We start from the raw sequence: 14,457 nt of genomic DNA on the forward strand, positions 1-14,457 counted from the left end.
GAGAGGAGACATGCTTTTCCACATAGTATAGAGCAAGAAATGAAAGGTACAAGAGATGAAGTCAGCTCCCCAAGGCCAATGGAGCTGGACATGCAGCTTTTCCTGCAGGGACACAGTCTTCCCCAGTAGAGCTGCCCAATGCCGCTGTGAGAGACTGCACAATGTTATAGTTGCAAGAACAGTCTCTGAAGTCCTCCACTCCTTACCAGGTGTGGGACTGTGGGATTTAGGGCAAGTTGCTTCACCACATGACATTGTATGGAGGACATATTATCCTCATTTTACAGGAGGCATTGGTGGTGATGTGCACTGGCTTCAGAGACAGACAGGCCTGGGATGGAATCCCAGCTCTGCCACCTACTACTTGCTGGACAATCTGGGCAATGCAGAGTTTTGGAGGCTCAATTTCCTCATCTGGAAAATGTGGATGATACACACCCATACCTTCCTCTCAGCCTTATCGTAAGTACTGAGCACAGCACTCTGCATATTGGAAGTGCTCCATAAATGGTCACCATTATGCTGATGAGTTTTATGATGATAATGATTCTCATTTGGGATTCAACTCTTCCTGAGTTGGCAGGAAACAATACATTCGAGGGCATGGACATGGTCTAGAGTATGTGGAGGGCGTGCTTCTGGGTTGGAACTTTCTGCTTATATGGCATGGGCTGGGATAGGTCTTCAGGACGTTGACACTTACCTCACACCCCCTCATGCAAATGTTGATGGGACTTTTTGGGGCTTCAACCAAATGACAGTGCAAATGGCCCCTTTTGGGACCTGAGACTAACAGGCAGATGCTGGTAGGGCCCAATCCTCCCTTTAGACACCTGACAGATTCAGGAAAGAGTCTGAGGCCAGTTCTGGTTACCAATCCCATGTAAAGTAGCCCATTTGGTTTAATTTTAATTTTGATGATCTGTTTTCAGACCAGTAGAAAAATTAGAAAAAGATATATACAAAGAAAGAAAAAAGTAAATAAAAATAAATTCTCAGAGATTAAATTCTGTTTCTACTTTCAAAAGTTTTTCTTTACACACTTGCATGTACATACACACACATACATTCATGTAACATTATGAAAAACCAAGATTGTCCTGCCATGCTTCTATAGAATCACTTGATCAAATAATGTCACATCATGACTGTCTTTCTACCTCCTTATCTGAAGAATATTCTAATGTATGGATTGACCAATGTTTATTTAATCAGTCTCCTCCTTTTGGTCATTTTTGTATTCAAATCCCAACAGCCCTGGGATGAACATACTTGGATTTTTTTTTTTTTTTTTGGCTCAATTGCCATATTATATCCCATAAAACATTTTCTTGAAATAACCAATCTTGAAGTTGTTTTTTGGAAGGTTGCAGCATTTCCTGTGTTGAACCTTCTCACCCTGAGCCCTAAATGGGTGGTTACAATGTTCCAGTGAGATATAAGGTCAAATTCTAGCTGCAGAGTTCTGGTTTTGGTCATGACAGAGTTACTAGACTAAACTTCCCAGTAAATCGAAACTATATAAGATAGAAATATATAAAACAGTGCTTCGAGGGTATCGATGAAAAATTATGCAGGTACAATATGAGAGCCTGTGATTCTTTAGAAAAGGGTGTCATTCAAGGTGAGCTCCACATTCACCCCAAATTCTGCTTAAGGTCATTTCCCAATTTGCCATATGGGGGAGTAGAGTCCAAACAAAAGGACCAGTCTTACTGGGCTGAGGAGGCAGAAATTGGACTAGGAGCTGTCAAGTTGGTACTTGAGGAACAAAATCCCACAGAGGGAGGTACCACAGGGAAAGAAACCTGAAGTTGGTGCACAGATTTCCCTCAACTCACTGGACTTAAGCTCACCTGTGCAGTGTGACACTTGTGATATTATGATTTATAATAAGAAACAAATATTTGGTTTTTGTCCAGTTTCTGGCACAGAGCTCCTAAAACCTTTGGAATTTCCTAAGTAATGAGAGCAATAAAGGTGTCTTTTGTTATGTTAATGAGGTGACTTTTGGAAAGCACCTAAGGATGTGGGCTGGTTGCCAGAGGAACCAGCCAGGTGATTAGAGGGTTGGACCTTTCAGTCTTCTGGGGAGAGGAAAGGGGCTGAAGATTGAGTTGAGTCATTAGTGACCAGTGATTTAATCAGTCATGCTTGTGTAATGAAACCTCCATAAAAACCCAAAAGGATGGGGTCCAGAGAGCTTCCAAGTTGGTGGAGATGTGGAGATTCAAGGAGAGTGATGCAGCCAGAGAGAGCATGGAAGCTCCATGATTCTTTCCTCACACCTTGCCCTACAAATCTCTTTTGCCTAGCTATTCCTGAGTTGTAGTCTTTTATAGCAAACCAGTAATCTAGGAGGTAAAATGTTCCTCTGAGTTTTGTGAGCCACTCTAGCAAAGTAATCAAACCCAAGGAAGGGGTTATGCGAACCTTTGACTTATAGCCAGTTAATCAGAAACACAGGTAACCAACATGGACTTGCACGTGGCATAGGAAGTGAGGGCAGTCTCATGGGACTGAGCTCTTAAGCTGCGGACTCTAATGCCATCTCTGGGTAGAGTGTGTCAGAATTGAGGTGAACTGTAGGACACTCAGCTAGTGTCAGAGAAATTTCTTGGTGGTGTGGGAGGAAAGGGAACATTTTTAAATATAGAAATGCATAAATGTGTATAAATGCACATTATATTTGGTGTGAAAATCATTAGACTTTGAGACACCAGCAGAAAATAGCAGCTGAAAGTTAAGAAGCTGAGCAGATTTCAGCACCTCCCCATGTGGTGCTGGGGAGACACTGGTTTGAATTCAAGCCTTATTAAGATGGAGTGCCCTTAATGGACACCTTGGTCTTTTAGTTAAGACTCAGAAGACAATTCTGCAGGAGAAAGGGACATGCCCTAGAAATAAAGGCTCCCCTGAAGAGTAAGAGCAAAATCAAAACATTTCCACCCTCATAAAACATAAATCTGAGCTTCAGCAGAATCAAAGCAATCCACTTATATTCTATCTCTTGACTATCTTCTTTCAGTTGGCTTTGGAAAAAGATGACATCGTTTAGAACCTCTATAATTTGTATCATGATGTCCAGCATCTAATGAAAAATTACAAGGCATACACACACGCACAAAAGGACAAATGGACTGAAATCCAAGAAATTAAAATATACAATATAACAGACTCACACATCATTCAAGTATTCAAATATTGAGCAGACAACAGGGCAAGCAGCCTATAGAGGATGAGAAGGAGATCTGAGACTTTCAGTATCTTGGGGCAGTACCTGTGGGGATCCCAGTCAGTTTCAGGACCACTCTGATGCCCTGGGTCTCCGTCAGTTGAATCCTGATGGCTCTGCAGTAGGGCAGACTTTATAAATGGCGAATGGCCCCATTGCTGGGAAGACGTGGCACTAGGAAACTGATGAGAAGTCTTCAATCTCACCACTTCCATCCAATACCTCCAAAGCAAACATTCCTGCATAGAAGTCCTAGAGGATTAAGGAGATAGGGACTCACTTAAGACATTTGATGGAAGTGTCAAAAACATATTTCAAACTGCACATCACGAATGTCAGCAAATGCAGAGGTATAGAGAATGTTGGGAGCCCTGAGAGAGTCTGGAGGCTGCGTTCATGACTCTCACTCATGGCCCTATCCGCTGGTTTCCTCATTTGTGCCATGAGTGAGGTGGACCTAAAGGACTGTGAAGGAGGAAGCCACTCAGTCTACTCTGAGTGGAGTCAAGGGGGGATGTATCCTGGCTTCAGTTCAGGGAGGCTTGAGTTTTACCCTGGCTCTACCTATGCCTTGCTCTTTGATACTGGTCAGGCCTCATGCCCTTTCTTGGCCTCAGTTCCCCCATCTATTATAATTCCAGCACTGATAGGCAATTTTCACAAATGCTTGTGGAATCCTCATAGCAACCTTACCATGTAAAAACTATTATTAGCCCCAGTTTACAGAAAAGGAAACCAAGACTCAAGAGAGGAAAATTTTGCCCAAGATCATAGAGCTAGTCTATAGTAGAATCAGGTTGTGAATCTAGTTCTGCCTTATGCCCAAGCTTGTAACTTTGACACCACATCTCAAATTCCTCCTTTTAGAGCAGAGCTGAGGCCTTCTTATTGGGTAGGAGGAACAGTTCTCTGTTACACTGAGAAGGCTTGTTCCTCAAGGCCTGAAGGACAGATATGCTTCATCATTTGCTCCAAAAACTGGGACCCCACTCAAGCTTTAATTTCAAAAATATATTATAACATATATTTCAGATTATTCACATGATCCCTGTTTACAAGGAAATGTTTGTTTATTTTATTTATTTATTTATTTATTTATTTATTTATTTATTTATTATTTTTTAATGTTTGTGTGGGGGGGTAGGGACAGAAAGAGAGGGAGCCACAGAATCTGAAGCAGGCTCCAGGCTCTGAACTGTCAGTCAGCACAGAGCCCAATATGGGGCTTGAACTCACGAACTGCGAGATCATGACCTGAGTCGAAGTCAGATGCTTAACTGACTGAGCCACCCAGGTGCCCCATGAGGGAACATTTTTAAATATAGAAATGCATAAAGAAAACAATATCTCTACTTAGAGATAACCTCTACTAGCACTTTGGCTCATTGCTCTCTAGTCTTCGTTCTGTGCAACTGGACATACACATAGATATGGAGAATAACTAGCCAGCTAACCTCTTTGTGGCAGGTCTCCTTGAAGGGACAGCTGAAAAGTACTTTCTTGTCTGCCACACTAAGTCATTTAACCATTCTGGCAAAGATCAGACAGTTCCACAAAGTCCAAGCTGTGGGGACCTTATGGTGATCTCTCGCCAACCATCCCTAAATGCAGCCTACGTCCAGTGCTGCCTACACATTGTTTCCCTGCTATGCCCTGCCCCTCTTACCTCAGGACCTTTGTTCGAACTATTCCTGTGTTCCTGGAAAGTAGCAAATACTCCATAGATCTGTGTGAAAAGAATGAATGAATTAAGGAGCCATTCTTTGAAGCCTTGTTCTAATCTCACTCACCCTTACTAAGAAGGTGTTACAGATTTCCCTGGTAGAAATTAATCTCTCTCTGACTCCAAACCTGGGACCATTTGTCCCCCTGTTCAGTTCCAAGTTTGAGGATTTCAGTTTCTGCTGCTAATGTGTCAGCTTTTAGGGTCTGTGTCTAAGTTCTTCTGCCTCCCTAGGCCTTGCACCGCATGCTTTGCATACCTCACTCATTTTGTCCTCTCCAAACCCCATGAGGGGTTGATGCTCCAACACTCACATTACTGGCAAAGAGGCTGTGCTCCAAGAAGCTGAGTGGTGTGCTTCCAGCCCTGGAAGAGCCAAGATCCACACCCAGGAGGTAGATTCTAGAGCCAAGGTCTTAATCACGACTCAGTTTCATCCAGTATGTTTTCTGCCTATGGATACATGTTAGAGCCGGAAGGCCATCCTAATGTGGGTCATTTGAGAGCTCCTGGCCACCCACCAAAACATCACTGCATGCCTCCTCTTTGTAGAACATGGGCCAGGAAGCCCAGGAGAGGAGGCAGAAAGGCAGTCAGGGGTCAGGTTCTAAGGGAATCACAATGCCAGGCTTGGAACCTCCACCTTGAAGGGTTTTTTTGTTTGTTTGTTTTGAATAGACTTTTTCTGAGTACTTTTAGATTCACAGCAGATTTGAGCAGAATGTGCGGAGACTTCTGGTATACCTCCTGGTCCCTGTGCATGCACAGCCTCCATGATCAGCATCCCCCACCAGAGTGGGCTGTTGTTATGACGATGAGCCTGCACTGACACATCATTATCACTCAACGCCCACAGTTTACATTAGGGCTTGCGCTGGGGGTTGTACATTCGGTAGGTTTGGACAGATGTGTAATGATTGGTATCTACTTCTACAGTATACAGAACAGTTGCATTACCCTAAAAATTCTCTGTGCTCTGCCAATTCATCCCTCCCTCCTTCCAAGCCCCTGACAATACTGATTTTTTTATACTGTCTCTGTAGTTTTGCCCTTTCCAGAATTTCATATAGTTGAAATCATCCAGTATGCAGCCTTTTCACTTAGTACACTTCTTTTACTGAGTAATATGAACTTAAGTTTCCTCTGTGTCTTTTCATGACCCGATAGCTCATTCCTTTCTTTTTAAAAATTGTTTAATGTTTATTTATTTATTGAGAGAGAGAGAGAGAGAGAGAGAGAGAGAGAGAGAGAGAGAGAAGAGCACAGGGGAGGGGCAGAGAGAGGGAGAGAGAATCCCAAGCAGGTTCCACTGTCAGTGTGGAGCCCAACTCAGGGCTTGATCTCAGAAACCACGAGATCATGACCTGAGCAGAAACCAAGAGTTGGGTGCTCAAGTGACTGAGCCACCAGGAGTCCCATAGCTCATTTATTTTTAGTGCTGCATCATATTCTACTGTCTGGATGTGCCACAGTCTATTTATCCATTCACCTGTTGAAGGGCATCTTGGTTCCTCCAAGCTAGGGAAGTTATGAATAAATCTGCTAAATTCTCCAAGTGCAGGTTTTTGTGTGGACACATCTTTTCAATTCCTTTGGGTAAATACCAAGGGGTGTGACTGTGGCATGGTGTGGTGAGACAGTCTGGAAGCTTCGATCAAGGTTGTGAAATGCAGGTCCACGGATACCATTGTCAGTACAGCTGCTCCAGTTAGCAGTTGTGTCTGTAGGCAGAGGGTCGTTGGATGGGCAAGTGCTTGCAGGACAACAGGGACAAATGTGACTTTGCCTACTGACCTTGGATATGAGATAAAGAGAATCAGAACCAAAGGTGAGGTCTAGTGCCTTCCTGCAACACTCTCTCCTTCCTAAGCTGAGGACGGTGGGATGTAGGCTCCTGAGCCATCAGCTCTGGCCCCAGAGCCTAGTCTGGGGGGCCCAGGATAGCAAAGGCTCAGCATGATTAAGTTGCAGGATGGACTTCCCTAGCTGTACCTCTCTCATGGGCACCTCCTCCCTGGAAGCCACCCTCTCTCTCTGTCCACAGCCCAGCTCTCCACCCCAACAGCTCCTGCCCTGGGTGGGACCTGGACCAGCCATGGCCTTTGCCTCCTTTCAACCCACCCAACATATCAACCTGTTAGAGGAAACTTCCTGAAACTGATTGCTGAGATTGTCTCTCTCCTGTCTGGAAACTTTCCATGGCTTCCTAGTAACTAGTCCAGTGGTTCTCAAAGTGTAGTCTGGGGGCCCCCAACAAACTTCCAGGAGGTCTGCGAGGTCCAAAAAAATTTTGAATTAATATGAAGACATTATTTGCCTCTTCTCTCTCATTTATCTTACAAGTGTAGAGCAGATTTTTCTGAGAACTCCATGACATGTGATATTGGAACTGACTAGAGGCAGAGCAGATGCGAGGATCCAGCTGTCTTCTGTTAAACCAGTCGTTATGGAGATTTTTTAAAAATGTTTATTTATTTATTTGTGTGTGTGTGTGTGTGTGTGTGTGTGAGAGAGAGAGAGAGAGAGAGAGAGAGAGAGAGAGAGGGAGAGAGAGAGAGAGAGAGAGAGAGAGAGAAGACCGAGAGAGGGGAGGAGCAGAGAGAGAAAGAGAGAATCCCAAGCAGGCTCCATGCTGTCAGCACAGAGCCCCATGCAGGGCTTGAACTCCTGAATGGTGAGGTCATGACCTGAGCCCAAATCAAGAGTTGAATGCTTAACTGATTAGTCACCCAGGCGCCCCGCGAAATTAAAAAAAAAAAGAAAGAAAGAAAGTAAAACAGAGCCACTCCTCTCACTTTTGATGTTTTCTGGAACATGGGGTTATTTTTCATAAAATATGTCATTTTGTTAAAATGCGATGCCCCTCAGCTCCAGGCTGGGCCAGAAGCCCCTCCTCCGAGTCTTTCTCTCACCCCCACCTCCCAGGGGGGATATGAGCCTGAGTCCTGCCCTCTTCACTCCCAGCCCCTGCCGTGGACTTGGAGCTTTGCAGGATCCCCCCGAGGCTGCTGCGCTCAGGGGCAGGGGGTCCTGTTTCTGTCATCAGGCACAGAGCCTGGCTTAGCTAGGTGCTCAACAACCCTCTTCCTTTTGGAAAATCCATGTTATTTCTTGAACAAACATTAACACAGAAGTGAGTCACCCCAACAAATGAAATTTGTCAAATTTCAGCATCCCCGTTCAGTTCCCCCACCCAGTCCCAGTTTCTTGCATCATTGTGACACCAGCTCAGCACAGTTCTCAGAGCTGTATTTCCATTCAGCTGTAAAACACAGTATTTCCCCAAATTTAAAAAAAAAAAAAAGTTGAGAAAATAATCTGTTGAGTTGATGGAATAATTGACTCTCCTAACTTGGGAACTTCAGCTCTTCCAGGGCGATGAAGTTTATTCCACTCCCATTCAAAGAACAAATATTTAAAATAAAAGTGTCTGTCTGCTGGCAAATATACGGTGAAATGTATATACTCCCTCATCCTAGCGTAAACAGAAAGATCCGGGTTGGTAAGTTCTATGATGTGTTCCTGGCATCCTAAAATGTTCCAAGGCATAAAGTAAATAATTTTGATCCTGAGATGTTATCCTGAAGGGATGGTGCAAACATTGGAAAGATCCAGCATTTATTTAACTGAATTAAACCTTTAAAAGAGCCTGCGCGACAGTTTTGCTCTCTGTTTTCTGGCTGATTCGGGGTCCAGTCAGGTCTTGCCTTCTTTCTTCCCATATATTCCCTCAGGCCAGTTCTTCCCTCTCCTCCTCCGTATGGCCTCTTTGTCCCCAAAGCCTCCTTCATGAGGTGTCACCGTCTCCAGGAAGCCCTCACCCCACTTTGAGGTCTGAGCCAGAGCTGGTAGCAGGGGCGCCAGGCTCACAACAGAGCCCTTGTCACTTCTGCACCCTCTTTCCTTTCACCTCCATTGCCCACGTTAGTCACTGGTGGGGCCGAGTGGCCTTGGCCCCACCCGCCCCATGTTCTGGCTTCAATTACCTAGGAGCCCCGCATTTGGTCGTAATCTATCACTTATGTCCTCAAGTCCCAGGTATCTGGCCCTGATTGACAGAAAATGATGACAAGTCTCCTATACCCCCAGTCTGGCTTGCTAGAAATTTCCTGTGCACCTACCCACTCAGGTGTCCTGGAGATGGTGTCTGATTGTATACAGACAGAAGAGATTCATTCGTTCATTCATTCATTCACTCACTCATTCAACATTTGTTAGTGCTTGTACTGTATCTGGTTCTTTTCTGGACGCTGGGGCTGTTGAGAGGAGCGAGGTACCTGCCCTCAAGGAGCTCACGGGCTCATGGGGGCACTGATGAATAGGAAAGGTGAAAACCGGGGCGCCTGGCGGCTCAGTGGGTTAAGCATCCGACTTCAGCTCAGGTCATGATCTCGAGGCTCGCTGGTTGGTGGCCCCCATTAGGTGGAGCCTGCTTCAGATCTTTTGTTCCCCTCTCTTTGCCCCTCCCCCTCTCTCAAAAATAAATGTTAAAAAAGAAAAGAAGGGAAAAACCATACTAACCAGAGTTGACACTCTTTCTTCCTTTTTTTAAATGTTTATTTATTTTTGAGAGAGAGAGAGAGAGGGAGGGGGAGCAGGGGAGGGGCAAAGAGAGAAGACAGAGGATCCAAAGTGGGTTTGAGGCTGACAGCAGAAAGCCCCATGTGGGACTCAAACTCATGAATCATAAAATCATGACCTGAGCCGAAGTCGGACACTTAAACGACTGAGCCACCCAGGCGCCCCTGAGCAAAGTTTTAAGGTGAGCAGGATTTAGCCAGCTGGGGAGGGAGGAGGAATGGTGTCCCCAGTAGACATAACAGCATGGACAAAGGCTTGGCAATGACTCCAGTTGGTTACTGCCCAAAGAAGCCCTGAATTTTGAGACCTCCTTTGTGTATTTTTTGTGGGAGGAGGGGTTGTCACAAAACAGCGAGAAAGGAAAACTCACCCTTTTTCCCCCGCCAGAAGGGAAGCACTGGCTCTGGAGGAAGGTGACTTTGGATTAAATCCAGCTTTGCCCCTGACCAGCTGTGTGGCCTTGGGCAAGTCACTTCACCTCTCTGAGCCTTACTTAGTTGCCACATCTTCCCCCAAGACCCATTCACTGCATCCCTCAGAAAAAAACGGAATTCAATGAGATAATGTACATAAAGGTTTAATACAAGAATTCTCAACACTATTGACATTTTGGCCTGGATGATTCTTTTTTGTGAGAGGCTGTGCTGTGTATTGTAGAATGCTAAGTGACAATCCCCGGCCTCTACTCACAACATGCCAGTAGCATCTGCAACAATCTGTGACAATTAAAATGTCTCCAGACATTGCCAATGCCCCTGGGGGGCAAAGAATCACCAGTCTAATACAGTACCTGGCATATGGTAGGGACTCAATAAATGTTTATTCTCTTTCCCATTCAAGTCTGGAGGGAGCACTAACTTCTGTCCCTTTAGGGATCTCTGTGCAAATAAGAAAACAGGGCTCAGAGAGAAGTTAGCAGGCTAATGTCACACAGCACGTTATTGGCAGAAGGAGGCAGGTGGAATAGAGACAAAGTAGCCTTGACAAGGAGACCCCAAAACACACTGGTTTAAATACACTAGCTCATTCTTTTACTGCCATGGAGCCCAGAGGTGGGTGGTCAGGGGCTTTAGGAGCAGCTGTGCTGGCTCAGTACACAGCTTCTACCTCTAGGTCTCAGGAAGTTCTGCTCATTCCCATTTCTAACTTGATAGAAGGAAGAAAGTAGAGGGACCCCCCCCCCCCTTCTTCTTTTTTTTTTTTTAAAGCTCAGTTCCCAATGTGGGACTTGAACTCACAACCCAAGATCATGAGTCACATGCTCCACACACTGAGCCAGCCAGCCAGGAACTCCTTCCTTTCAAACACATCATTTCTGCTGATATGCCATTGGTCAGACTTTAATCGCATGGCTACTGCAAGGGAGGCTGGGAAATGTAGTCTCTGGCTGGGGACGATGTGCCCAGTTAAAATCTGGGGAGGGGAGAGAATGACCACTGGGAGACCATTGGCAGTGTTGTGATAAAGACGGGGTGAAAACCCAAGATCTCCCAGGACCATGGTTTTCTCTACCACATCAGGGCTGTTAGCAGTCAATCAACAAACACTAGGGTGGTTGTGATAGCAATTTCAGTGTGTAGAGGGGACGCAATAGCTATCAGGCCCTAGTTAAACACTTCCCATCCTCGCAACAGCCTAGTGACCGAGGTTTTACTGTTAATTCCCTACAGGGGAGAAACTCCAGATTCTGAGAGGCTAAGTAAATTACCCAAGATTTCAGACCTAGAAAGTGGCAGGGGCCATCTTGAGCTCAGATGTGCCTAACTCCCTGGCCCTCACCCTGTGCCCAGCGGCCCCTTGGCACATCTGAACTGAGGTCCTCATGGGATCACTCAGGAGAGCTGGTCTGAGGCCCCTCCAGGCCACTCCAGGGACTCAAGAGTCCCTTGAGGTGACTGGACCCCATGAGGCAGTCCCTTTTGGATGGGGTGTCATCCTCCTCCCTGCAGGGCAAAGGGGAAACTGAGGCCTGCATGTAGGGAGGAAGAGCAGCCTCGAGAGGCTCTCATGTGTCCGGGGCAGAAGAAAGCAGTGCCTGCTGGGGGCCGAGGAGGCAGCCAAAGTGCCTGGGCGATGGGATGTCACTTCTCTGAGCAAAGACTCTCATAGTTGTGTGTTCAAATCCAGATTTGCCACTTGCTTCCTGTGTGACCTTGATGAGTCACTTTCCCTCTGTGAGCCTTAGTTTCCTCATGTGTCAAATGGGGACAAGAACAGTGTTTCCTGGCTGTTGTTAAGAATTGGTGAGGTCACATGTGGCCAGCAAAGGCAGCTCCGCAGGATGGCAGTGGTGGTAACATAAGCAGAGCGATGCTGACTCAACCATGGCCTGGCACAGCCTGGGGGGTGAGCTGAGCTCTGGAGTGTGGAAGAAGCGACCTCGGCTGGAGACAGCAGCTGGTCTCCAAGGGACCCTTGGCTTCACCAGGCTGGCTGGGCCTCCGTGCAGCCTGGCAGGTGGGCGCACAGGCTCTCAGGCTGGCAGTTGGAGGGGAGATGAACCCTGGAGTCTGGGGACCATGGGTGTTCTCAGGGGTTGCTTGAATTGATCTCAGCTCCAGCCCTTCAGGGGCACGGAGGGGCAGGCTGGGATGTGGCCTAGGCCCCTGACCCTACGTCATTCTGCTCTGTACTCCTGAGCCCATGGATCAGATGTCCCCGGTCCTCCACAAGGCCTCTCAGAGTCCCTGGAGGGCAGGGGACGAAAGCACTAGGTGGGATCACCCAGAATGTGACTGTCGCATTCCCACTGCCTGCCTGGTCCACAGTAGGGACTCACTAAATACCTGCCGAACGTGTGAATGGATGAATCAAGCGGTCTGCCCCTGCCACCGACTGGCTGTGTGACCCTGGGTCAGTCTCTTGCCCTCTCTGTGCCTTGTGAAACAAGATGGATAGTCCCAAATATCCCTTCCAGATCCCACCCAGGTCTCTACCGCCCCAGTTGCCCCCTCCCCATCCCAATGGAGGGAATAAAAGGAGCCACACAGGAGGGTGCAGAAATTGTTTTTTTATTGCAGGGGGCGGAGGGCGGTGAGCACAGAGGCTGCTGTCCCAACCATGAGGAGAAGGATCTGTTAGGGCTCCTTCCGGCTGAACTTAGGCTGTCACTCTGGTTGGATGGTGGCTGTACCTTACCAGCTGGAGATGCTACGTGGGGCACAGTCAAGCCACTGGGAACTGAGCTGGAATGAGACCGCAAGGGCTTAGGGCACTGACCGCAGTGGGGTTGTTGTGGATCCCTGTCAGCCACCAGACCCTGCTGCCCGAACTCTTTTCCACAATATCCTACAGAGTCTCACGTCTTGGAGAAGGGACTGGCACCTGTGGTTTGGGGTTTGTCTCTGGCACCTGACACGGACCTGTCCTCCTCCCCTCACCCTTCTCTCCCCTCACCTTAGGAGCAATGGCAGATGTGAAAAGACTGATCAGAGGCCAAGACTAGAGCCAGGGTTCAGGGCTCGGTATATGACCAGGATCGTGGATCAGTCTGAGATCAGTCAAGATCGTGGATCAGTCTGGCTCAGTCTGTGACTAGGATCCAGGCTCATTCTGGGTGTCGGAATAAGGTTCAAGGTGCAGAGTGTGATCAGGTCAGGGTTCAGGCTGGGGCCAGGGTCACAGCTCAGTCTATGACCAAAATTAGGGCTCAGCCTGCTGCTAAAAAGAGAGAAGCCAAGCCTTGCTTTGGCTTCACCACAGGTGCCTGTGGAGGGGCCTCATCCCCTGAATGGGGCACAGAGCCACCCCTTACCTTTGGTTGGGCATCACAGCAACCCTCCTCATGCCCCTCTTCAGGCAGCAGCTTGCGGTTTGCTGTCCTTTGGAAGTTTATCTGAAGGGACAAAATAAATAGCAGGCCTCATTCTCCAATAGAAACCAGACCCCCATGGCTGCTGCTCTCCAGCGGGTCAGTCTGACAGCCATGGGACCTCAGGCATGTCAGTCCACTTCTCTGAGCCTCAGCTTGTTCATCTGTAAAATGGGTATAATGACAGACCCACCCCACAGGGTTGTTGCGAGGCTCCAACGGGATGGTGTATGCAGAGTGTAGAGAGATCGCCCAAGGAACTGACCTGTGGCTGTTTCCATAGAAGGGCCACCTCCAGGACCCTGATACCTTCACCTACCCACTTCTACTGCTCGGCAACCCCAGCCACGCCTGGAGACCCAGAGAACAAAGAAAGCCGCTCCCCCACCCCCCATGGCTGGAGGAGAAGCCACGGCTTTTCACAAGGAGGGAAAGAGGCCGGCTTTTCCTCTGAATCCACTCATCAGCCTCCGGTGTTTACAATCTTGGTTCACCCGGGAGGAAACCCAGGCTCAGAGAGGCAGACCCACTTGAACAAGGCCCCATAGCTGCTAAATAGCAGAGCCAGGATTTGAACCCAGATATGGCCGCTCTTCTTTCTCACATCTCACAGGCAGGTTCTGTGGGTTTAAAGAGGGATGATAGAGAGCTCTCAGAGGCCCACAGAACCCCCTCAGTTCTGCAAAGACTCCATCCAGCCACACTCCCCCAGCTTGCTCAGACGTTGGGTCCTCCTGCTTCTCCAGGGTCCCCTGGCCAGACCTACCGTGGGGTGGGTGCAGGGTTCGTGCTTAACCTTAGAAGACTGCAGAGGGAAAAGCTCCCCCCTGCCGCCGTCCCCAGGCTGTGACTTACCAATGATGTCATGTAAAATATGTTCATCCACGGTGGAGACCAAGAGGTGGATCAATGGGCACACCTGTGGGGCGGGAGGGGGGGGGTGGGCGGGCGGAGAAACAGGGCAGAAGGGAAGGAGGGAGGGGGATGAGGGCCAGGAACAGGAAGGAGGACAAATCATTATCAGCTGGGGAGAAACTGCCAGCTGCCCAGGAGTATCTCAGAACCTTTGACCCTTAGGATTCTAGAACAACAGAAACTTAGAAGTCT

General features: G+C 47.7%; 1 protein-coding gene and 1 long non-coding RNA gene across 5 annotated transcripts in view; one reads left to right on the forward strand and one right to left on the reverse strand.

The window, feature by feature from the left end:
- The window catches only part of CDK5RAP1 (CDK5 regulatory subunit associated protein 1), a 233,106-nt gene that overhangs the window by 193,181 nt on the left and 25,468 nt on the right, over positions 1-14,457 (forward strand). For all 4 annotated transcript variants that reach the window (XR_007150844.1, XR_007150843.1, XR_007150842.1 and 1 more), the window contains exon 20: positions 288-462. The gene's annotated coding sequence lies outside the window, so the exon portion shown is untranslated. The remainder of the gene's footprint in view (positions 1-287; positions 463-14,457) is intronic.
- On the reverse strand, positions 12,535-14,288 carry LOC125161991 (uncharacterized). The gene is made up of 3 exons (XR_007150848.1): positions 14,206-14,288; positions 13,294-13,374; positions 12,535-12,724 (listed from the first exon to the last, which is right to left on the reverse strand). It is a non-coding gene; the product is annotated as an uncharacterized LOC125161991 (long non-coding RNA).

This window comes from Prionailurus viverrinus, chromosome A3, assembly GCF_022837055.1.
Source record: "Prionailurus viverrinus isolate Anna chromosome A3, UM_Priviv_1.0, whole genome shotgun sequence".
NCBI classification, from domain to species: domain Eukaryota; kingdom Metazoa; phylum Chordata; class Mammalia; order Carnivora; family Felidae; genus Prionailurus; species Prionailurus viverrinus.